A 25647-nucleotide genomic window follows, 5' to 3' on the forward strand; every position below is an offset into this window, starting at 1 on the left:
CAAAGGAAAAAACTGAATGCAATTTCAAGCATACCATTTTTCACTTTATTTTACTCATGGTCCCCCTCTCCTTTTGGGTTTGTATCTTCTTTTACAATGTAACTAATATGGTAATATGTTTTGCATGATTGAACATGTAGACCTAATATCAAGGGGGAGCATGGTAGGAGAAAATTTGGAACTCAAATCTTATTAAATCAATGTTAAAAACTGTCTTTACATGTAGTCGAGGGAAAAATAAAATATTATTTTAAAAATAATTAAGTGGTGTTGATTCCACCTCTTCAACTTCTCTCATACATCTTTCTTCTTCTCCTCTCCATTCCCACTATCACTAAGCTAGTAGAATTCTTCATTACAACCAGGATGAATTGCTAGAATTTGGGGGACTTTAAAATTTTTCTTTGAGAAGGGGTCCATAGTCTTCACTAGACTGCCTTTCTATATATTATTAACAAACCTAGAAGGAAAAAAATTGAAAAAGAAATTCCATTCAAAACCACGTATATACTATCTGTGAGTCCCACCACCCAAAGCACTATTGTGTATAAAGGAAGCTCTAATGATTGAAGGTCTAATGATTGAATTTTTTTGTGGTTGGGTTTTGCCAATATAATAGAAATGTTGACATTACCTAAGTTAATTTACAAATATAGTGTATCTTTCATTATTTTAGGTACGAGAAGAATTTTTATCTAAACAAGGAATAGAGGTGATAATAAAATGTAAAAAGATACATACAAAGCATACAAAACTGAAAAGGTTTTGCTTACTTAAAATATATGCAACTAGAATTAGATGAGAAATCATTAACTGGTAAAGATCACAGAAAATTCCTCACAGGTCTCACAAATAAAGAATTCATACAAATTTATACAAAGAAAAGTCATCGGTCAACTAGAAAAGTTAGCAAATAATACAAGCAGATTCCTCTGAAATGATGAATTACAAATTATCAATGACTATAAGAAAACTTCCCTAAACCAATAATGAGGTACACATTTAAATAAAATCTGAGGTTCTATCACACTTAGTTTTGCAGAGATAACAAAAGAGGAAGATAAAAATGTGTGGATGTATTTTAGAATGATAGTAGAACATTAGGGAAGACTCATCCTCTTAAATTCAAATTCTGCCTCAGATATGTGATAGTTGTGTGACCCAGGGCATCACTTAGTCTTGTTTGTCTCAGTTCCTCATCTGGAAAATGAACTGGAGAAGGAAATAGCAATTCTATAATATTTTCACCTAGAAAATACCAAATAGAGTCTTCATGAAGAGTCAGATATGTGTTAAATGATTCAACAAAAATACAGGGGACAACCATAATTTTATCCATTGAAAGTATGATGGATTGACTCAACTATTCTGGAAAACAATTTGGACAGTGCACTCCTAAATCACTAAACTGTACAGACACTTTAGCCAAGCAATAATATTTTTTTTATCTTACTAGTATTTTATTTTTTCCAATTACATATATGGACAGTTTTCAACATTCATTTTTGTAAAATTTTAAGTTAAATTTTTTTCTATCTCCTTCCCATTCCCCCTTCCAAGACAGTAATTAAATTGATATAGGTTATTCATCAGTCATGTTGAACAAATTTCCATTAGTCATCATGTAAAAAGAAGAATCAGATACCTAAACCAGAAAGAGTTAAAACAGAGAAAGAAAATTATAGACCTATCTCCCTGATGAATATAGATGCAAAAAAATCTTAAATCGAATCTTAGCAAAATGATTACAACAAGTTATCAATAGGATAATACATTATGATCAAGTAGGATTTATCCCAAGAATGCAAGTTTGGGTCAATATTAGGAAAACTGTTAGTATACTCAATTATATCAACAACATACCCATCAGAAATCATATGATCATATCAATAGATGCTGAAAAAGCTTTTGACAAAATCCAGCACCTATTCCTACTAAAAACACTAGAGAGTGTAGGAATAAATGGATTGTTCCTTATAATAATAACCAATAGATATCTGAAACCATGAACAAGCATAATATGCAATGGGGATAGGCTAGAGGCATTCCCAATAAGATCAGGGGTGAAAAAGGGATGCCCATTCACTACTACTATTCATTATTGTATTAGAAATGTTAGCTTCAGCAATAAGAGAAGAAAAAGAACTTGAAGGAATTAGAATTGGGAAGAGGCAAAACTCTCACTCTTTGCAGATGACATGTCCTTAATCTCTTTGCTGATTTCCATTGCTTAGGAACTCACATGAACTGATGCTGAACAAAGTAAGTGGAAGCAGGAAAACATTGTACGCAAGTAATAGCAACACTGTGTGATGATCAACTATGAAAGATAGCTTTTCTCATCAATACAATGACCAAAGAAAATTATAAAAGACTTGATGGATACCTAGAGAATCCCCCAAAATAATCTAAAAACCTACTAAAAATAATTATAAACTTTAGCAAACTTGCAGAATATAAAATAAACCCTCATAAATCTTCAACTTTTCTACAAATGACTAGCAAGATATAGTAGAAAGAGCTAGAAAATGAGATCCCATTCAAAGTAACCTCAGACAATACAAAATACCTGGGAGTCTACTTGCCAAGGTAGACTCAAAAACTTTTTGAAAACAATTATAAAACACTTCTCACACAAATAAAATCAGATTTAAATAACTTGACAAACATCAACTACTCATGGATAGGTTGAGCTAATATAATAAAAATGACAATTCTACCAAAACTAAACTACCTGTTTAGTTCCCTACCAATCAAAATTCCAAAAAATTACTTTAATGAGTTAGAATAAGTTGTAAGTAAATTCATATGGAGAAATAAAAAGTCAAGAATTTCAAGGGATTCAATAAAAAAAGTACAAAAGAAAGTAGCTTAGCCCTACCAGATCTAAAATTATATTATAAAGCATCAGTCATCAAAACTCTCTGGTATTGGCTAAGAAATAGAATGGTAGATCAGTGGAATAGACTAGGTGCAGTAAAAAGAAATGATTATAATAATCTGTTGTTTGATAAACCCAAAGAGTCCAGCTATTGGGATAAAAACTCTCTATTCAATAAAAACTGTTAGGAAAATTGGAAGTAAGTACGGGAAAAAACTTGGATAAGACCAACATCTTACACCCAATACCAAGATAAGATCCAAATGGATACAGGATTTAGACATAAAAAACAATATTATAAGCAAACTTGAAGATCAAGGAGTAGTTTACCTGTCAGATCTATGAAAAGGGAAGCAATTTATGAACAAAGAAGAGATGGAAAACATCATTAAAAACAAACTAGATACTTTTGATTACATTAAATTAAAAAGCTTTTGTACAGATAAAACCCACTGTAACCAAGATCAAAAGAAATGTAGTAAATTGGGAAACAATTTTTATAACTAGTATTTCTGACAAAGGGCTCATTTTTAAAATATACAGAGAACTGAGTCAAATTTTCAAAAAAAAAGCCATTCCCTAATTGACAAATGGTCAAAGGATATGCAAAGGCAATTTGCAGATAAGAAAATCAAAGTAATCCACAGTCATATGAAAAATTGCTCTAAATCATTATTTATTAGAGAAATGCAAATTAAACCTCTATGAGGTACTACCTCACACCTCTCAGACTGGCCAATATGACCAGAAGGGACAATGAGCAATGATGGAAGGGATGTGGGAAATCTCAGACACTAATACCTTGTTGGTGGAGCTGTGAACTCATCCAACCTTTCTGGAGAGAAATATGGAATCATTCCCAAAGGGAAATAAAAATGTGCATAGCCTTTGATCCAGCAATACCACTATTGGGTCTATACCCTGAATAGATGATGAAAAAGGGTAAAAAATATCACTTGCACAAAAATATTCATAGCAGCCCTGTTTGTGGTGACAAAGAATTGGAAACTAAGTAAATGTCCTTCAATTGAAGAATGGCTTAACAAACTGTGGTATATGTATGTCATGGACCACTATTGTTCTATTAGAAACCAGGAGGGATGGGAATTTAGAGAAGCCTGGAGGGATTTGCATGAACTGATGCTGAGCGAGATGAGCAGAACCAGAAAAAACATTGTATACCCTAACAGCAACATGGGGGTGATGATCAACCTTGATGGACCTTCTCATTCCATCAGTTCAACAATCAGGGACAATTTTGGGCTATCTGTGATGGAGAATACCATCTGTATCCAGAGAAAGAATCATGGGTTTGAACAAAAACCTTTAATTTAGAAAAAACAAAACCTGTGACCTTACTATGTAATCTGCTGTCTCTTATACTTTATTTTCTTCCTTAAGGATATAATATCTCTCTCATCACATTCAACTTAGATCAATGTATACCATGGAAACATTGTAAAGAGTAACAGATGGGGGCGGGAAGGAAGGAAGATTAGGGGAAAACTTGTAAAACTCAAAATAAAATCTTAAAGAAAAAAAGTAACTGTGAGAAAAAATTTTCAAAGATCTCATTTCTCAAAAATAGAGAACTAAATCTTATTTATGAAAAAAATAAGAGCAATTTCCCAATTGATAAGTGATCAAAAGATGTGAAAAGCATTCAGATGAGTATATCAATGCTATCAATGGCCATGTTTAAAAAAAATGTTCTAACTATTGATTGAAGAAATGCAAATTAGAAGAAAAATGATGAGGTACTACATTTATACCTATTGGATTGGTTAATAGGAAAGAAAGGGAAAATGACAAATGTTAGAGGGAATGTAGGAAAAATGAGCCATTAATGCACTGTTGGATAAGTTATGTTGTGATTCAACCATTTTGTAGAGAAATTTGGAGCTATGTCTAACAGGCTATAAAACCATGCATACCCTTTGATCTACCAATGTTACTATTAGTTCTACATTTTAGAAAAGATGAAAAAAATGGAAAAGATGATTTATGTATATTTATGGCAACTATTTTCTTGTGGCAAGGAATTGGAAACTGAGGTAATGTCCATAAGTTGGGAGATGGCTGAACAAAATTCAGTATGTTATTATGATGCAATAATATTTTGCTATAAGAAATGATGAGCAAGATACCCTCAGTAAAATCTGAAAAGTCTTGCATGAGCAAATACAATTACAAAGTAAAAGTATTATTTTTAAGATGAGCAGCTGACAGTGAATTAGCTTTTTCCAGCAGTGCTGTAACCCAAGACAATCCTAAAGGGCTTATCATAAAGAATACTATCCATCCTCAGAGAAAGAGAGTTAATGGTTTCTGAATACAAATTAAAACATTCTTTATAGAATGAAAAAAATAGTTAATTAATGAATTAAAAAGCTTTTACACAGACAAAACCACTGTAACCAAGATCAAAAGAAATTTAGTAAATTGGGGAACAATTTTTAAAACTAGTATTTCTTTTTTTCCTTTTAAAGACTTTATTTATTTTGAGTTTTACAATTTTCCCCCTAATCTTACTTCCCTCCTCCCCCCCACACACACAGAAGGCAATTTGTCAGTCTTTACATTGTTTCCATGGTATACATTGATTCAAATTGAATGTGATGAGAGAGAAATCAAAACCTTAAGGAATAAAAATAAAGTATAAGAGATAGCAAGATTAGATAATAAGATATCAGTTTGTTTATTTTCCCCTAAAGGTAATAGTCCTTGGTCTTTGTTCAAACTCCACAATTCTTCCTCTGTATCCACAGATAGTATTTTCCATCACAGATAGCCCAAAATTGTCCCTGATAGTTGAACTGATGGAATGAGCAAGTCCATCAAGTTGCAGTTAGACTATACAGTGTTTTTCTGATCCTGATTATCTTGCTCAGCATCAATTCATGCAAATCCCTCCAGGCTTCTCTGAATTCCCATCCCTCCTGGTTTCTAATAGAACAATAGTGTTCCATGACATACATATACCACAGTTTGTTAAACCATTCCTCAATTGAAGGACATTCACTTAATTTCCAATTCTTTGCCACTGCAAACAGGACTACTATGAATATTTTTGTACAAGTGATGTTTTTACCCTTTTTAATCACCTCTTCCAGGTATAGACCCAGTAGTAGTATTGCTAGATCAAAGGGTATGCACATTTTTATTGCCCTGTGGGCATAGTTCCCAACTACCATCCAGAAAGCTAGGATATATCAGTGTCCCAGATTTCCCACATCCCTTCCAATATTGATCCTTGTCCTTTATGGTCATATTGTCCAGTCTGAGAGGTATGAGGTAGTACCTCAGAGATGCTTTAATTTGAATTTCTCTAATAAGTAATGATTTAGAGCAATTTTTCATATGACTATGATCCCTTTGATTTCCTCATCTGTAAATTTCCTTTGTATATCCTTTGACCATTTGTCAATTAGGGAATGGCTTATTTTTTTACAAAAAAAAAGTTGTCTCTGTATATTTTAGAAATGAGTCCTTTGTCAAAAATACTAGTTGAAAAGATTGATTCCCAGTTTACTACATTTCTTTTGATCTTGGTTACAGTGGTTTTGTCTGTACAAAAGCTTTTTAATTTAATGTGATAAGAATTATCTAGTTTCTTTATAACAATATTCTCCATATCTTCCTTGGTCATAAACTGCTTCTCTTTCCATAGATCTGACAGGTAAACTACTCCTTGATCTTCAAGTTTGCTTATAATATTGTTTTTTTATGTATAAATCCTGTATCTATTTGGATCTTATCTTGGTATAGGATGTGAGATGTTGGTCTAATCCAAGTTTCTTCCATACTAACTTCCAATTTTCCCAGCAGTTTTTATCAAAGAGGGAGTTTTTATCCCAATAGCTGGACTCTTTGGGTTTATCAAACAATAGTTTACTATAATCATTTCCTGCTATTGCACATAGCCTATTCCACTGATCTACCACTTTATTTCTTAGCCAATACCAGAGAGTTTTGATGACTGATGCTTTATAATATAATTTTAGATCTGTTAGGGCTAAGCTACCTTCTTTTGCACTTTTTATCATTGAATCCTTTGAAATTCTTGACATTTTATTTCTCCATATGAATTTACTTACAACTTTTTCTAACTCATTAAAGTATTTTTTTGGAATTTTGATTGGTAGGGCACTAGATAGGTAATTTAGTTTTGATGGAATTGTCATTTTTATTATATTAGCTTGACCTATCCATGAGCAGTTGCTGTATGCCCAGTTATTAAAATCCAATTTTATTTGTGTGGCAAATGTTTTGTAATTGTTTTCAAAAAGTTTCTGAGTCTACCTTGGCAAGTAGACTCCCAGGTATTTTGTATTGTCTGAGGTTACTTTGAATAGGATTTCTCTTTCTAGCTTTTCCTGCTGTATCTTGCTAATCATATATAGAAAAATTGAGGATTTATAAGGGTTTATTTTATATCCTCAACTTTGCTAAAGTTGCTAATTATTTCTAGTAGTTTTTTTAGATGATTTTTTGGGATTCTCTAGGTATCCATCAAGTCTTTTAGAATTTTCTTTGATCATTGTATTGATGAGAAAAGCTGTCTTTCATAGTTAATCATCACAATGTTGCTATTACCTGTCTACATTGTTTTCCTGCTTCCACTCACTTCGTTCAGCATCAGTTCATGTAAGTTCCGAAGCAATGGAAATAAGCAAAGAACTGAAGGACAGAGAGAAGACATCTATATGTTTTATGTAAATATATATATATATATATATATATATATATATATATATACATGTATGTGTATATATATTTATATACACACACACACACACACATACAGAGAGAGAGAGAGAGAGAGAGAGAGAGAGAGACATAGATCAGGACCAGAAAATCAATACATGCAGTGACCTCAATAGTAAAGTGACCTCAAAACTGTCACTATTTTTTAGATTTGTCTTTTTCTTTTTCGATATTTCATTTTTTTAAATAACATTTCAAGTCAATTTTTAGTATTCATTTTTACAAGATTTTGAGCTCCAAATGTTTCTCCCTCTCTCCTCTTCTCTCTTCCAAAGATGGGAGACAATTTGATATAGGTAATACATCTGCTATAATATAGAAGATATTTCATATTAACCACAGTTATGAAAGTAGAACCAGATCAAAAGAGAAAAAATGTGAAAAAAAATAAAGGGAAAAAAGTATGCTTCAATCCGCATCCAAAGTTTATCCATTCTTTTTAAAATTTTTATTTATTTAAGCCAGTGGGATTAAGTCACTTGTCCAACATCACACAGCTAGGCGATTATTAAGTGTCTGAGGCTGGATTTAAACTCAGGTCCACCTGACTCCAGGGCTGGTGCTCTATCTAGCTAGATATCTACTTAGCTGCCCCAGCTTAGCAGTTCTTTAATTGGATATGCAAAGAATTCTCCCTTGTACATCTTTTGTACTGGTCATTAATCATCACACAATGTTGCTGATACAGTGTTTTTCTGGTTCTGCCCATTTTACTTTGGATCGATTTATACAAGTCTTTCCAGGTTTTCTGAATCTATTCATCATTTCTTATTGCCCAATAACATTCCATTATATTCATATGCCATAGTTTGTTCATCCAGTTCCTCAATTTCCAATATTTTACCACCACTAGAAGGGCTGCTATAAATATTTTTTCACATGTGAGTCCTTTTCCTTTTTTCAATTGTTTCTTTGGAATACAAGCCTAGTCTTGGTATTACTGGATCAGCGGGTATGCACAGTTTGGTTGCCCTTTGGGCATAATCCTAAATTGCTCTCTAGAATGACTGGATCAGGTCACAACTCCACCAACAGTGCTTTAGTGTCCCAGTTTTCCCATATCCTCTAAAAAGATTTCTCATTTTCCTTCTTTTTTTCATATTAGTCAATCTGTGAAGTATGAGGTAGTACCTCAGAGTTGTTTTAATTTGCATTTCCTGTAATCGAAATTGATTTAGAGCACTTCTTCATATGCCTATAGATAGCTTTGATTTCTTCATCTGAAAACTGCCCGATCATATACTTTGACCATTTATCAATGATGTGAATTCTTATAAGTTCAGTTAGCTATATATTTGAAGTTTTAAAACTGTCATAAATTAATGATCAATCATTAATTCAAAAGATTAATGATGAAACATGTTTCCCACCTCTTAGCAAAGAGATGATGAATGAGAGGTATAGAATCCAGCATGCATTCTCATACCTGGTCAGTGTGTTGATTTATTTTACTTTATCATTCATAATTGTTACAAACTAGGGCTTATCAAAGGGTATGCTGAATTCAGGAGTAATAATAGAAGAAAAAAACAAAATTCACAAAACATTTTAAAATGTGCAGAATAAAACACAAAATATATAAAAAATAATTTTGTTACTACTTTTTAATATTTCTAGCTTTGAAAGACTTTTAGAGACAACTACATAGCAAAGATCAATATTTCTTATTCCATCTCATTTCTTGTTCTTTTTTTATTGAAATGTTTGTTGTACTTGATGATTGTTAGACTCACAAAAGAACAATTAAATTTTTCAACTTAAAAAATTATCTGAAACTCTCCAGTAGCCCTCTTGTTCGTTTTAGATCCCTAGATGGTGCAATGGATAATGCACTGGGTCTGGAGTTAGGAAGACCTGAGTTCAAATCTAACTTCAACTATTTATTAGTGGTGTGACTCTAGGCAAGCCACTTAAGCTCTGACTGTCTCAGATTCTTTAACTGTCAAGTGGGAAAAATAATACCAATCTCCCAGAGTTGTTGTGGGATCAAATGAGATAATATTAGTAAAGCACAATTCCTGGCTTTCTGAAGGAAAAGACTCTGGGTAGGCATAAGAGGAGCTGGCAGTCTCCAACATGTCTTCCCACAGTCTTTTCCTTCAACAATCTGAAGTGCAGCTGGCTCTTCTGTCTTTCCTTTCTTATCCCCTGTATCCTGCAGTTGTTGCCTACATAGGCCCCTCTTGAAGATAATCATTTCTTTTGGCATCCCAGACCAAGTGGAACTGCAAAGGCAGGTTGAAGAAGAGCCCAAGGCTATAGACCATTTAACATATATAAAACTATACTACCATTTTTATTAGGCTCTTACCTTTCTCTTACATTTTCCTAAGTAAGTCTTCGGCTCAAAGAGCTCTACAGAAGGTATTTGCAGTCATGATATTAAAAGATACTGGCTCCTTGGAAAGAAAGCTATGGAAAATCTGGGCAGCATGCTAAGAGGTTAAAGTATCACTTTCCTGACAAAAGTTCTTGAGTCAAAGCTATGATTTTTCTTGTAATAATATATAGTTTTGAGACCTAGACTATAAGGAAAGCTGAGCACTGCAGAATTTCTCATTGTGATGCTGGAGAAGACTTTTGAGATGCCTATGGACAGAAAGATCAAATCAGTCAATATTTAAAGAATCAGCTAAGATTATTCGCTGGAATTTCAAATACTGAAATTGAAGCTTAAATACTTTGGATGCATAATGAGAAAACAAAACTCATTCAAAAAGATAGTGATATTGGGAAAGATTAAAGGCAAAAGGAAAAGCAGGCAGTAAAGGATGAGATGGAGAGATGGTGTCATGAAAACAATGAATATGAACTTAAAAAGGGTCTATAGCATGCTATGTGGTCCACAGACTCAAAAAGAGTTGGACATGACTGAACAAATGAACAAAAGTTTTTGAGTGCTTTGCTCCTAATCTCATTTTCCCTATAAGTCTTATGGAGAGATTTTGCATAGAAATTTTAGGAATTGATATGACAGGTTATTTGATAGAATTATACTAGCCCAGTGAAATTAACTGTATTCAGAAAATTTGTACTATATATGGAATTGTCCTAGGTCAGTGGATTTAACTGTATTCATAAAATATATACTATATATCTGTGTGTGTGTGTGTGTGTGTGTGTGTGTTTGTAAATTGCCATTAGACAGCACAGTGGATAAAGAACTGGACATTGAATCTGGAAGATCTGAGTACTAATCTAACCTCAGACACATATTAGCTTTGTGACCCTGGGAAAGTCACTTAAACTTCATCTGTCTCAATTTCTTCATTTTATAAAAATAAAAGTAATGTCTCAGATTTGTTTTAAGGCTAGCACAAACATAATATTTTCATCCCCAGGGGAGGAATCAGTGGGTAGGTAATGAGCAACAGTTTAATGTAGGATCCTATGATTTGAAATAAGCTTTGAGGATTCTAAGATACAGAGATGAGGAAGTATTCCAGGCATGGGATGTGAAACGGAGAGAGGAAATGTCATGTGAGAGGAACAGTGAAAAGCACATTTTGATTGGGTTATAAAGTGCATGAAGGGGAGAATGTATAGCATGCACACTAGCAAGAATGCAAAGCTATCTTGGAATTGGTTGTGGAGGATTTTAAAAGTCAAACAAAGGATATTATATCTTATCCTAGATAAAGGAGTGAACCAATGGAATTCATTGAGCAGGGGAGTGATTTGGTCACCTGATTTGGTCAGGTTTAAGCTTTTGGAATATCATTTTGGAAGCTGTGTAGAAGTTTGATTGGGGAAGGGAAAGACTTGAAGCTTAGAGATGGCAATAGGATAGATTAGAGGTACTAAGGGCTTGAAGTAAGGTGGAGAGGAGACCAATGTAAGCAAAATTGGAGAAGTAGAATTCACATGGCAGCTAATTAGATATGAAAAAGAGGTTAAGGAGAGACAATAAAGAAGGAAAGCAGGAAGATAACTTCAAAGCTGTGACTCTAAAGATTTTGAGACATGGTGACTCTAAAGATGTTGAGACTTTCAACAGAAATAAAAATATTTCTAAACTATGAAGCATATAAAACTGGGTATGGAAATTGGGCCAGGATCTATGATTTCACTGATATAGAGCAAAATAAAGATACCCTTTATCAACCCAAGTCAGCACCTTCTCTACAACTTTTATTCTTACAGATTTTCTTAGAGACTGAAATTTAAAGTGATTTATCAACAGACGATATGTGCCAGGGGTGAGACCTGCACCTCAGTCTTCCTTATGCTATTGCTAGCCCTTTATCCATCATACAAGGGAGATAACTTATCTAATCTTTGTATATCCCCCATTCCCTAACATAGAACTAATAAATAAAAGGCAATTAAGAAACATTTGTTGATTGTTGAATGCTGACGACAAGCAGCTTATAGAGTATGTGCCATTATAGAAGAAATAAAAAACAAACTGCATTTTTAAAAATAATTTTGCCCATGTCCAACTCTATCCATCAACCTAGATCCAACAAGCCTCAAACTTCCAGGCTATGATGTTCCTAGAGGAAAGTCATGAAACCAATATATCAGCCTACCCCCCCCCCCCAGCAATAATAACCAAGAGGGTTAGGATTACTGAAGCTACCAAGAATGTTTCTCCCTTTCTCTTAGTGCTGGGCATGTCATATTGGCAGAGGCCACTTAAAGTACTATGGGCAATTTGAACTCACTGCTGCCAATAAAATGTTCACAGGAGAGATAACTGTCTTCCCAGAGCTGTCAATCTTCTAACATTCATGCTCAATAAATTCACTTTTAGATGAGATTTTTAAGTCACTTAAAAAAAAAAGAAAAGAGGAAAGTGATAATTGCACTTTATAGCTCTAGACAGATTTCAGCCCAGGATCTCAAAGAACTTAATTAGCTCCCATCTTATTCAACCTCATATCACCCCTTATGAACATATAAGCAATGTGAGTAAATGAATTCATTTCATTTGTTGGGAAACTGAGGAATAGGCAAGAAAGGGACTGACAGTAAAGTCAAGTCATTTCCTTATTGTTACAAGAGAGGTCAGAAAAAGAACGAATAGCTGAAATTCACAGATAATTTATATGACTCATGGAAGCAATGAATTTTCATTTCTTCCTTTTCTTTTCATTTTTACCTCAAAGGATAACAAGTAGAAGATTTAGCTGATGTGTTCCATTTCCTGGCCAGCCCTTCATGGTTTAGTGTTAATATCATAAGATGTTGAAAGTAAAATTTACCAAATTATTTTTCAGTTGAGAAAATTAAGGTCCAATGTAGCAAAGTAGTTTTACCTAAACATACCAACTGCTGTTTATCCTTTTGTGAACCTCACAAAGAGATCCACAACATCAGGAAGGGTGATATCGTAACTTATATTGGATTTAAGTGAAGCAGGACAGTACAAAATCATCAGCTTCCCCTTCTGGGTCCAATAAGCAGATACGCATCAGGATGCCTTGGAATGACCCTGGATGCAGTAGGAGACCTTGGTCTTTTTAAGTAAAGGTCATTCCCAGGTCTCATTTTGACTGAGGCAATGCACATTCAGTGATTAAGACATGTTAGAAATGAGGCAAAGAATCACTTCCTTTATCAAACTGCAATCTTTTATCAAAAAAATTGCTATTTATATTCACTCTAAGCAAAGTCCAAACAATGACTAAGTAGGACTTGGATTGAGTGTAATTATTCACTGTCGAAGGACTATAACCCAGGATCACAGGATTTTAAAATGAATATTAGACCAACCATAGCCACTTGAAAATAAGCCAAATAAATAGCTACCAGGGCAGCTAGTTGGCATGGTGGATAGAGCACTGGCCCTGGTGGACTAGAGGAGGATCCGAGCTCAAATCCATCCTCAGAAATATAATAATTACCTACTTGTGTGACCTTGGGCAAGTCACCTAACCCCATTGCTTTGCAAATAAAAATAAAAATAAAAATAAATAAATGATTCCCCATCCTCTGCCTAAAGTCCATCAAAGACAAGAAGTCCATACCACCCATGGCAAACCATTCTCCTCTTGTCTAGCTCTAATTTTTTTTTTCTGAAACCTACTTTTCCCACCCCTTAACTACTATCCTTTTTCTATCCTCTGGGACCAAATAGAACAAGACTAATCTCTCTTCCATTCCAAAGCCCTTCAAACACTTGAAGACTATTATTATATTCTACCTTAGTCTTAGTCTTTTCTAGGCTAAATTACCTTACTTCTTTTAGCAGATGCTTACATGACATGGACTCATGGAGTTTTGTCATTCTGGTTACCTTGCTCTGGATAATTTCCAGCTTATCAATGAATTTCTTAAACAGTGGTACCAGAAGTGAACACAACATATTAAATGTGATTTGAATAGGGCTAAGGTAGAGAGGGACCTACTATAGAGCAAGGCCAAAGCAGTTTTTAAATTGCTTTTTTTTAAAAACACTGACTCATGTTGAGTTTGTGGTGCCCTAAGATCCCTATATTTTCTTCTTTTCCCAGCTTCTATTTTACTATGACTTTGAGAAGTCACTTCATCTCTCTGGACTTTGGTTTATCTATAAAATGAGGGCATTGGACTAGTTGGTCTCGGAGGTCTCTTCCAGCTCTAAATCTAAAATCTTATGGCCTCAGGAGGCCATTGGATACAACCCCCTCATATGAAACATTCTTCTGCTCTAAATATTCCATGTCATGATTATTATATAGTTGCCCTTATTGGTGTGCTTCAGTGTTCAGTGGAAGATCAGGTAAATGACCCCCCAAAATTGAAATGAGCAGAAAGAAGAAGCAAAATACCCACATAAACCCCTCATCAGATCAATCCAGTTCTGCCTGACTTGAGAGGTAGAAACTGCTAGAACAAATGAATGAATGACTAATGGCCAGAAATGAAACCAAAACACCAAACTCTTAAATCCTAAGCAAGTTGACTGAAGTTGAGGAATCAAGACCAAAATTCATTTAGGTCTGGCTGGTCTAGCTTCCCTACTTTTACTACACAACCCATCCCTTGAGAGGTGGAAGCTGAATGCAGTTGCCTTGGTTCCTGGGCCCTCCCTTCAGGGGCGGCACACCTGTCAGTCCCAGCCATTGTCTCATAATTGTTCTTGATGCATTGTGTGCTAATTACCATTGCTGAAAATAATCCCCCAAGATGTTGGCAGGGATCATAAATAACAAGCTGGCTCTTCCACAAGCCGACACTAGCATTATGACAGGGCTTCAATCGCTCTTATCTCTTACTAGAGAGGAGCTTATGCATTAGTGTTACTAATGAATCTTTTTCATTTGTACAAGTGATGTTTCCATTTGACAATGACATGAACATAAAGTGGAGGTTAATTTACTCCATTCTGAGAGGTTCATTATTTAACCTGACGTTGAGGACAAAACAATGTAGCCTAATAGATGGCAAATAGAAATTAGATGTGATGAATTTTGCCATTTAGGAGGGGAGGATTCCTGACTGTTTGGTGTAAACATGGCAAGAGGCTGGGCCTTTCTCCCCTCTGCATTCTCAGGACATCTGCCAGAACCAACAGCTTCACACCTAGAACTCTGAAAAAGGCAAACTATCTGTACTAATATAAGAGACCTGGAGACTAATAGTGAAGCATTGTCACCCTGTCAATTTTTATCAGATTAGCCACCCTTAACACTGGATTTTCAATTGACTTACAAGCCAAGAAACAAGGAATGGAATTGGTTTCAGGTACCAATTAGCATCACTAATTCAAACACTTGATTTTCAGTATTAGATCATGGCTGGACTTTGTGGGTCATTTTCTTGATTTCTAGCCATTCTTTATGCAGGCAACATGTAGGTGAAAGTAGCTGATTTAGCTTCTCTCATTCCAAATGCTCTGTGTTCCTTCAAGATTGGAAGGTAGAAAACTGATTGGTAAAAGAGCAACAGGGGGAAAAAAAGTGCTTTTCCCTCCATAAAGCTGAATACCTTTCCTTTCATCCTGTCTCTTCTCTTTCCATCACCTGCCCCTCCTAACAAAATATTCTGATTTCATTTACCCCCTAAAAAGAGGGAATGGATTCAGGAAAGATAATTGGAATTGGAGCTTCTGAAGGCTACAGTTCTCTGGTTAACAATATAAATATAAGATGATCTCCCAACTATCCAAAATTATTTACTTGTCCACATGCACTACTCTTCAAGAGAAAGAAGCACATTGCTGTACCATCATTCCCTAACCCCCCCCCAAAAAAAACCTAGCTGATAAGAAAGGTAACTTGGTATGACTAGTTTAGGAGCCAAGCTGTATTAGATTCAAATCGTGACTCAGACATTTATTACTTTTGTGACCTTGTACATCCCAGGACTCAGTTTCCTCATCTGTAAATGAGACATTTAGTTTATAGGTCCTCTGAGATCCCTTCCAACTCTAAATCTGTATCTATGATCAACAATTAATTTAGAAAAAAATTTCTGGGTTTACTATACTTTTATAATAATCTTCCATACTATAAGAGTTAAGAAAGGAATAAAGTGGAAATAAACCATTATTTAATGAGTTTGTGTCTCAGTTTGTCCCAGGTCATAATGTTAGTCAGAGTAATCCTTTAATAAAGAATGTTTCAAAATAAAGGATGGAGGAGGGCTGTTATGGAAAATACCAGATTAGGAAATCTCTTTGATCAATGTAATAGGAATCTTCTCTGCAATTTATAATCAGTTTCCTTAAGCACAAAGAGGTAAAATGACTTGCTCAGAATCACATACCTAGAAACAAAGGTGAGCCTTGAAGCCAGATTTTACTGGCTCCAAGATGAACTAAGCATTCAAAAAACCACACTGTCTCTTATCCCAGAATAAGGACACACACATGCACACACTCATACATACATATGCATATATAAGTAGGTATATATGTATATATATATATGTATATATATACATATGAAACTTGCTTGCTAATTGAAAGTATGTAATGTTGTACAAAGACCACAAAACTGCAAATGACTTAGGCTAGGTCCCTTAAAAGTCTCAAAAGAGAGAAAGTACTTAAGAGATTCAATTTCATCTGTAAAATGAGAGAGTTAGACTAGATGTCCTGAAAGGTCTCTTCCCAGCTTTAACTGATCTATGAGTCAAGGCAGAACAAATGAGAAAATGAAATAATAAAAAGGACTTTGAAAATTGTGATGCAAATGTAAAGCGGGATTATTTATAATGGATTTAAAACAATGAATAAGTAAATTATATAGGGTATACAGAGACATACTAATTTTGAACACATTTTGTTTATATTTCAAATTCATGCCATTTTCTAAGAAACTAAGTCCCAAAAATGTTCTCATGTGGAGGAAATTGCCCCCAGGGACTCTTAGCTGAGATGCTCATAAATGTCATGAGTAATTAAATATGAGGAGCAAGAATGATACATGTAAATAGGAAGCAGCATGCTGTAGTGAAAAGAGCATTGGACTGAGAATAAGAAGGCTTAAATTCCTGTTCTTTGTCTCACAAGTAGTCACTTGACCACTTCCCTTCTACTGGACTTGGCTTCCTCTTCTGAATGATGGAGAGACTATACCGCTAAGATCCCTTCCAGCTGTTAAATTCTTTATCCCTGTGTTCCTCCCTGAGAGATTCTTCTATGTTCTCTTATGGAATATTTTGGGATGATGTGGATAAGAATCAAGAAGGATAAGAAAAGGATAGTTTACTCTCTGAAACAAAGGAAACCACAGATCTTTCAAGGTATTCATGGATCCAACAGAAGACAAACAGGAGTTGCTTCTGAAATTCATATGCAAATAGTATTACAAATTCAGAAAGGTGGTACTATAAAGGGATAATGGAAACAAAGTCAGATGCCAGTTGAGGCAGAGTTGAACATTTCACATCTCATAGAAACTATAAAGAAAATGGACTCAGTAAAGAGGCTGGGAGATGGGATGGGGTGGGTAGAATGCCCATAGGAAAAAGAAATTTTAGGAACAAAGGTGTGATCCATAGCAGTGAAAAAAAAACCAGAGCAAATCCAAAGGCAGAAGCTGGGATTAGATCCTGTTGGAATAATTAGAGGAGGGGGAAAAAAAAGGAGGTATGGTCCCAACATTTCTACCCCAAATCTATTAAAGGCCAAGAACCTAGGAAGTTTTCCATCCGTGGACAACAGGACACTTGAAACCTTTTTAAATAGACAAGCAAATTTGTTTAAACGAGAGATCTAAAGGTCACTAAGAAGCTCATGGATTTTCAGGGAAATTTTTAACTGAATATAAACACACTAATCCATTAAAATGACTACTTCAAGTTGAGTACATAATACTTAACAACAATCCTAAATATATGAGACATACAAGGTGTGAGACATCTTCAAAAGAGAATGGAAATGGATTAACCATCAAGATATATCTAGAGAGGGCCTATCATGCAATCCCCAGAGAACATCAAAAGAGCTAAAAAAGACATGAAAAAGGAAGCAAAAGGCATCTCACAAGTCCTGTGCCTTAAAGCTTCATTTATTACTTCTAATTTAGTCAAATAATATAATTAGAGGTAATATCATACTTCCTGCCTTCTAAACTCTGAAGGCTTGTTCTGGGGTTCCATGGAGATGCCCTTTTTTAAAGGAAAAGTAAGTTTTAAATCAAAGTGATCCTGCCCTACAAAACACAGAAAGCTACCTCTCCCTAGATGCAGTCCCTTAACTTTTAGGGCCAAACCTCCTGAGGACTATTGTTTTGGCTGGATACATAAGGGAGAGGCAAGTAATTATCTACCCATTCCAAACACTTAAAGGATAACTGGTTTTTGGTTGAGAATTATGATATTACCAAAGGGGTTAAGTAGGAAAGCACCTAACAGAAATGTTTAATTGAAACGATGGGGTGATTTATATATATCAGATCAATTTTGGTCTTTGGCTCTAGATTTAAAATTTATAGAAGCCAAAGAGATTGAACTCTTTTCTGCTTCTTTAAACAGATGTTTAAAGACTAATGCTTAAAGACCAATTTTCTAGATCTGGCTCTGGTATGAAACAGTTTTACAGCCTTGGGCAAGTCTTTTTACCACTCAGAAGACTCAGTTTGTTCATCTCTAAATTAGAGATAGTAATCCCCAACCTACCTATGTCACAGGGTTCATGTGGGGACCAAATGAGCTATTTATATATAAAAGCAATTAGTTTATTGCTAAAATACTCTATAAAGACAAAGTATTATTGTAATTAAAAATCTGAAGAGTGAGAAGAATAAGGCTTAATAGGGTAGGCAAGAAAAATTGCATTATTATGTTATAATTTCTGGTTTTTGAACAGTTCTCAATACATTCTTTATCTTTAAGGGGAAAAAAAAGCACTTTAGTTTATCAAAAAATCCATGATAGGGGTAAGGGGGTTAAAGAGTAATACTCACTATATTTACATTCATTATAACCCCCCATACACTTATTTTTTTTTTCATGAATTACTGTGGTCTCCCTTATTTGACATTTAAAACTATTCATCATATGATTCCAATCTCTCAAGGGGCGGCTAGGTGGCGCAGTGGATAAAGCACCAGCCCTGGAGTCAGGAGTACCTGGGTTCAAATCCAGTCTCAGACACTTAATAATTACCTAGCTGTGTGGCCTTGGGCAAGCCACTTAACCCCATTGCCTAGCAAAAAAAAAAAAAAAAAAAAAAAAAAAAAAAAAACCTTAAAAAAAATGATTCCAATCTCTCTTTCTGGACTGATTTCACTGTGCTTTTTGCCTTATATATTCCACATCCTAGACGAATTGAACTACTTGCTATTCTCCATGTGTTTCATATCCAACTTCCATACTTTTACCTAAGCTGTAACCCATGCCTGGAATGCCTTTCCTTTTCATCTCTACCTCTAGGAATCCATTTACCCCTTTCAAAACTCAGCTTATTTGCCATTTCCTACTTGAGTCTCTTCCTAATCATTGTATTTGTTAAGGTATACACATCTCTCCCCTCAAACACTTTGAATTTATTTGATATAGCTATTTAGAATTATTTGTCTCTCCATAATGTAGATGTTTCTAGTAGAATATAAACTCCCTGAGCAAAGCATTTTTTTAATTTTGTTTTTCTTAGCACCGTGCCATAATAGAAGTTCATAAAAAGTTGTTGATTGAACTTGATTGAATTTTATCATTAGAAGAAATATTCACAGGCTCACAGAATCAGAGGATTGAAGGAAACTGGAGCTGGCTAACTCTATCCCCTGCCGTCAGGTGAGACAGCAACTAGAGCATCCCAGCAAATGGAGTTCATCCTCTAAGCTCCAACAACAAAGAAATAATAGCTGGCTTTGTTGACAGATTTAGAGATGTTTTGCCAAACACTGCCTTAAAACACTGTGATTAGATGTAATTTTGCAAAAATGACTCTTTAATGGAGGTGATTCACTTGCAAGTATCAGCTCAGGAGCATGTTCTATTTACAGTTTATTTAATTTACATTTGATTAATTTACATTGAGTGCAAGCAGTTACTATATAATTATCTTCTTCGCTATGCATCAGGATACACTGTAACCTTCTGTCTGAGAAATTGGGAAGTCAGAGATGTTAAAACAGAAAACATCAGCTAAGTGATCTCTTCCACCCACTTGCCAACATGCTTCTTTATGACTTAAGATTCACAAGTCCCTTTTCAGAGCTTATTTACCTAACACCCTACAGACAGCTTTATTTACCTTCCATTTTCACCATTTAATATCAAAGTTGTTACAAATCACAACCTCATTTTCCCCCCATCCTACATTATTGGTTGTTAAGCAAAGCATTTTTCTTATATTGCCTTTTAGTTAACTCATGTGGCAATGGAGAGATACTTGAAATAAGGGACTCAGTGGAAAATGCACATCTATGTGCAATGGTTATGGTGCCTTTTTGGAGATGCTCTCAAAAAAAAAATTTAGAAGGTAGTCCAGATTTTTAAAATGTCCCATTGGATATGAATTCAGAAATTTTATATAAAACCATAGCTTAATATGTGTTCCTGTTTTATCTTTCTGGGGTTGAAATGAGCCATTTAAATGCTATAATCTTATATCTGAGAGGGGATGACAAAAATTGAGAATAGAAAGGGCCTAGTTGGGTCTGACAAAAATTGAGACTACAAAAGGCCTAGTTGTTCAGTTGTTTTTAGTCATGTCTGAGTCTTCATCACCCCATTTGGCATTTTCTTGGCACTGTGGTGGTTGGCCATTTCCTCCTCTAGCTTATTTTATGGATGAGGAAACTGAGGTAAATATGGTTAAGTGACTTACCTACAGTCACACAGCTAGTAAGTGTCTGAGGATAAATGAACTCAGAGACCTCGTGACTCCAGACCCAGAACTTTGTGCATTATAGTACCACCTAGCTGCTCAAAGAGACCTTGACTTGGTGTCAAAAGACATGGGCTCAAATCCCAACTGCCGCTCACTAACTTTCAATCTGTGGGCAAATCACCTCATTTCTTGGAGCCTCAGTCTCCAAAGTCATAAAATGGGGGCTAAAATCCTGCTTCGCAGGATCATTGAGAATAGCATACTTTATAATCTGTAAAATGGAGTTGGTATTGTTGCTGTTGTTTTTAATATTTCACATTTATTCTCTTTGACTGCCAGTTTTCATGAACTCTTAATAACCAATTACAATACAATTATGTTTCTTTCCTCTCACTTTCTGTACCAATTGTTACCAGTAATACCTTGAGGGCCTATGATTTCAGTAAATTGGGGCACAGATTACAATCAATCTATAATTTAGAAGATAAATCAAAGAGATTTGCCAGAGGCACTCTATAGTTAATCAGCTTGCCTGGGGGGGAAACAACTAATAAGTATCTAATAAGTATCAGGGGAAGGAGGCAGAATTTGAACTCTGGTCTTTCTGACTCTTAAATCAGACTTGCTATTTTACCATAGCATTCTGATTCCCAGAAACCACAAGGTTTATCACTTTATTGATGAACCAAGTCACAAAACAAGGATTTAAGTTGAGAGGGAGTACTAGATAATTCAAAAACTCAGAGAGGGAGAAAAGTCAAAAAAAGAAAAAAAAATCCAGAAAAATGAATGTGAGAGTAGAGTTCCCAATTACTGGAACACCAAGAAAGATCACAAGACAGTACACCCTGAGACTGAAAAAGAACCATTGATGGAAAAGGGAACAGTATAAAGGAGGAAGCTGATAGGGCATATGATGGAATCAAGACAGAAGAGTTTAGGAATATCAGATAAATGATTCTGAATACAGCTTTGAAAGAGAACAACTGGATAGCATGTAGGACTTCTAAGATTGGATCTACAGGAACCACAGTAGAATCAGGCCAACCAAAAGAAACAACAGGTTTGGTCCACTTTGAAAAATCTCCCCAATCCTATAGAGTATATAGTCTTCACAAGCCACAAGAATTCAACTAAGTGAATCATTTGGTCAGGTCAGTTCTGCATGTCAATCTAGCCAGAGTCAAAGAGAGGCACAGTGGTGAGAATTTCAATGCATGAATGCTTTGGGCAACAACCTTCACATATCTTATTTTTACTATGTATTATTATAGCATTACATTCATAGTTAAGGGTCAGCTGCCATTTCCTGAGGTTTATAACGTGCCTGTTTTAATTAACATCAAGCTGAATTTTGGCATACAGGTGGTCGGCACAGATGTGAATGTTATTTTAAAAAGTGCCTTATGGCTGTTAAATCCTTTCTTTAAAAAAAAAAGCACAAAATATATATGTGTGTGAATGGGTGCATGTGGATGTGAGAGAAGGGGGGGTAGCTATGATAAAATGTGTAGTAATTAATTAAGTACTTTTCTTGACAAACTCAAACTTTAACAATTTCTTCTGAAATTTATTAGAATATACTTACAAAAGCAACAAATTCATACATTGATTAAATATCAAAATAATAAACATGAGAAAAATTTCCAAATATGGAGGACTGGAAAAGAACTGATTGGTGATTTAAAAGTAAACTATAAGGCTTATTAAATGTGGAATATTTAGATAGAGGCAGGACCCTAACCTCACTGTATTGCCATAAAACCCCACAGTTATAACCTCAGAATGGTCTGTGGGGGATAGAATTCAACAGAGCCATACTGAGTATGTGGAGCAGATTCTCTTGACCAGGTCCTAAGCTGAAAAATAAAAGAGAGAAATTTGTCAGCAATGGAATTCCAAAGTCTCAGTATCATTTCTTCTGACCCCTTTGTGAGCACTTGCCCTATATGAGTTCTCCATAAAAATAGGGTTTTTTTTGGCAAGTATACATCTGGTATTCTAACAATGTGTCCAGCCCATTGTAGTAGTACTCTATTGTACTCAGTGTCTGGGATCTTCTCCTGCCAGGTGATCTTCAGAATCTTCCTAAGACAACTTAAATGGAAGTGATTTAGTTTCCTGACATAATGCTTGTAGACTGTACTGTCCAGGTTTCACAGGCATATAGCAATGAAGTCAACAAAACGGCTTGCATATCTGCAATCTAGTAGTCAATCTTAGATCTCTTCTCTCCCACATACTTCTTCGGTCTCCCACATACTGAGCTAGCTCTAGAAATGCAAGTGTCAGCCTCATTGACAATGTGCACCTCCTTTCAAAGAACACTGCCAAGATAAGTGATCTTGTCCACAATACTCAAAACTTCTCCATTTACTGTAATTGATGGTTTCACATAAGGATGGTATAGTGCAGAATGATGGAGCACCTATGTTTTCTTGGTGTTAATTGTTAGATCAAAATTAGCAACAGCATTAAAGATTCTAACCATACTCTGTTGCATCTCAGCTTCAGAGTGCATTGAGTGAACAAATCATCTGCAAACAGATCATGCACCAACAATCCCTTCACTTTGGTCTTGGCTTGTAGCCTTTTCAGGTTGAAGAAGTTGCCATCAATGCAGTAGTTGACTTTTGAGGCCATGTTCATCCTCAGTGAAGGTATTTGATAATATGACTGAAAACATCATGCTAAAATGTATGGGAGCAAGGACATATCCTTGTTTCACTACATTGGTGACTGGGAAATCTCAAAAGCATCATCCACTATACAGAACCTAGGCATGCATGTTGTCATGAAATGGATGTACAATACTGATGAACTTCTCCAGACAACCAAATTTTGACATAATTTTCCATAATCCCTCATGACTGGTGGCATCAAAGGCCTTAGACAGATCTTCAAATGTTGAATACAGATCTCTGTTCTGTTCCTGACATTTTTCCTGGAGTTGTGGAGCAGCAAACACCATATCCACTATTCCTCTATACTTTCTGAAGCTACACTAGCTCTCAGGGAGATGACCATCTTCCAGGTCATCAGCCTATTGAGAAGAACTCTGGCAAGAATCTTACCAGGAATGACTAAAAGATTGTCACAGGACAGTCTATTCCCTTTACCTTTATAGAGATGGACGATGGAGACATACTTGAATTTGGGGGGGATAATATCTTCATGCCATATAACGTGGAAAATATCAGTCAGTTTTTGGATGAACAATGGACCCCCACCTTGTAGATTCAGCCAGAATAGAATCAGCACCATGTGCTTTGTCACTTGAAAGTAGGTATATCAGGTGTTCTAAATAATTAAAGTATATATACAAACTAACAAAGCAATGACAACTGGGTAGATTAGGAAAGATTTCTTTTCAGAGATGGCACCAGAGCTTGGAATAAACTTGGGGTGCAAGGAGGCATAAGGGTGGGAAAAAAATTGTTATCAGAAGTGAAGGCTCACAGATGTAAAGGGGGGAAATAGTTTGTGGGGTCATGACTAGCAGGCCAGTTTGAATGGAAGGGTAGGTGTATGAAGAAGAGTAGTATGAAATAAGATTTTAAAAAAGTAGATTGACTGTAAAAAGTCTTAAATGCCAAAATAAGGATTTTTCAATTTATTCTAGAGGCAAAAGACTGACTGGCTAGTTAATCAAAAAACTTTAAGCACTGTGCTTAGCTGTGGGGATGCAAAGAAGGGCAAAAGACTATCCAGCAAGGTCATGGTCTAATAGGAGAGACAACTTGAAAATAATTATGTATAAAAAAGGAAAAAATTGGAAATGGTGAACAATAGGAAAGGACTAGAATTAAGGGGGATTGGACCAGGCTTCTTGTAAAAGGTGAGATTTTAGCTGGGACCTGAAGAAGTCAGAAAAGCAGCAATGACAAGGGAGAGAATTCTTGGAGCTGGAAGGCAGAGAGTCTTGTTTGAGAAAAGCAAAGTGTACCAGATCATTTGAAAAGTTGGAGAGAGGAAAGATCTACAGGAATGAGAAGACCAAAAACTTAATAATGAAGGAAGAAGGGTATAGAGGATAAGGCTAGGTTTCATTAAGGAGAAGGCCTAGCTCAAAGATATATTTTAAGTCAAAGACATTTTAAGAGAGCCCTTCCCAACTACTTCCATGGGGAATTGGGGTGGGGAGCAGAGAGAGGGAGGGTGGTGATGTATCATGAAACCCTAGGATAGACTCAAGAGTGTGCTGGAGTCAGCTACTCTAAAGAATGAATTGTCAAATTTTCATTGTGAGCATTTTGGCTTCAGAAATCAGCAAACTACTAATCAGAGATTATTTCATTGTCTAGATTTAAGAAAATGAAAGAGAAAATGTTAATAATGAAGATTAAATTGAAAGGGCTGTCCTCCTTGGAGAGTCAATTGTTAAACATTTAAAAGTACACCCTTGGACAATCTGAATACAAAAAGGTAATGATTTTTTAGATACCTTATAATATATGACTTTAAACTATATAAGGGTGTATATATTGTGGACTTCATGCTCCTATTCATTGTCAACACTTTACTTTGGGAAACCTACTGTGAACTGAAAAGATGTGGCAATACCTTCAATACAGACCAGACTGGATATTCATTTTGCAGCTATATGGATGAGGGATTGAACAGAATGAAAGCAAAGGAATTAAGAGGCTTTTGTGATTGTTCAAATGAGAAATGATCAGGATCTGAATTGGGGTAAAAGCTGTAGGAGCCTGAGCTAATAAATGTGAACGATATTGTGAAATTGGAGAAATAGACTTGACAATTGATTGGATGTGGGGGGGGGGGGAGG

The 25647-nt window shown here is 35.3% G+C and overlaps 1 long non-coding RNA gene across 1 annotated transcript in view; it reads left to right on the forward strand.

The window, feature by feature from the left end:
* Positions 1–25276, forward strand: part of LOC141518276 (uncharacterized) — a 79593-nt gene extending 54317 nt beyond the window's left edge. The window contains exon 5 of the long non-coding RNA XR_012477144.1: positions 25163–25276. This is a non-coding gene — a long non-coding RNA (uncharacterized LOC141518276). The remainder of the gene's footprint in view (positions 1–25162) is intronic.
* Positions 25277–25647: the final 371 nt, after the last annotated feature.

Source organism: Macrotis lagotis, chromosome 1, assembly GCF_037893015.1.
Source record: "Macrotis lagotis isolate mMagLag1 chromosome 1, bilby.v1.9.chrom.fasta, whole genome shotgun sequence".
Classification (NCBI taxonomy): Eukaryota; Metazoa; Chordata; class Mammalia; order Peramelemorphia; family Peramelidae; genus Macrotis; species Macrotis lagotis.